Source organism: Corvus brachyrhynchos, unplaced genomic scaffold (assembly GCF_000691975.1).
Source record: "Corvus brachyrhynchos isolate BGI_N302 unplaced genomic scaffold, ASM69197v1 scaffold164, whole genome shotgun sequence".
Taxonomy (NCBI): domain Eukaryota; kingdom Metazoa; phylum Chordata; class Aves; order Passeriformes; family Corvidae; genus Corvus; species Corvus brachyrhynchos.
In genome coordinates, this window is record NW_008237426.1 from 730,509 (window position 1) to 731,934 (window position 1,426).

Genomic DNA, 1,426 nt, shown 5'->3' on the forward strand with positions numbered 1-1,426 from the left:
CTCCTGCTCACGTTTGGGAGCGGGACACGGGTGATTTTAGGAGGAGCAATGTGGGGACATGGCTGTGATATAGTGGCTGTCACTGAGCTCACAGCCGCACACATCGCACCAGTCCAGAATCATGAAAATCTACAATTACACTAATAGGCATTATTGTGTGTGATTATAAACAGACATATTTAAAATAGATTACATTATACTGAATAATGCTATATGTTCGGGTGTTATAATATGTATTATTTTATCATACTATATTACATTATTATTTTATACGTTATTGTTTTATACATAGTACTGTGTGCAGTATACATAATATATGCTTAATATGTTATATATCATATATAATTTATGTATTCTATTGCATGGTGCGTACTGTATACCATATATTGCATGTTATTTACTACATTACATTATAATATATTACAGATTGCATTAATTTTGCAATACTATATATTTGCCATATTCAATCATACTGTATTATAGTTAATCCATAAACCATTCTACAGTTTATATATGATGTAATATATGCAATATGTTATATATGCTATATGTTATAGATGCAATGTTATACTATGTTATATTATATTGCAGATTAGATTAATTGTATTATATAGTATATAATGTAGTATATATTACATATTGTGTATTGTATATTATCTACTGTATTATAAAATTCAATATTTTATTATCTATATTCCACACAATAGTATATGTGCTGTATGATATCTGAATTATTATGTATTATATATTAGCTATCATATTAATTTATACTATTCTTATAGATATTGTTTTAGATAGTTTATATTATATACTATTATCAGTAATGATAGGTATTACCATATACTAGATATATTATCATATATTAACTATACTACAGATGTTAATAAATACAAATGTAAATATTAGATATTACTACAGATATGACTATACATATGATGGTGTTTCATAGATATTTTTATATAACATATTACTATAAATTATAGCTATTACAGATATTATTATTGATATTATTATAGTTGAGATTTTGTTTGCTTTTCTTTGATTTTTCCCAGGTGCTTTACACTATTGGCAGATATTCCTGCTATTATTTCTCCAGGCAGCTGACCAACCCCGGAGCTGGTGTGGATGGGGCGGCACTCACCCCATCCCACAGCAGTGAGGCAGCAAGGGAAAATGGCCGTGGTTCAAGTAGCAGAATTGAGTAAAGCATCTAATTAATGGACAGCAATTAATCTCCAGCACAGAGAAAGGGGACACACCCACTCCAGCCCTCCCAGGGACCTCAACCCTGCTTGGGTCTCAGAACTTCCCTGGGGGCCCTGCTGCTCTCCTGGAGACACCAATCCTCAGGAGACACAGAGAAGAGCCAGACTCCACCTTCTTTCCCCCCCATAAACACTGATAAAATCCCACTGGACATTCCCTT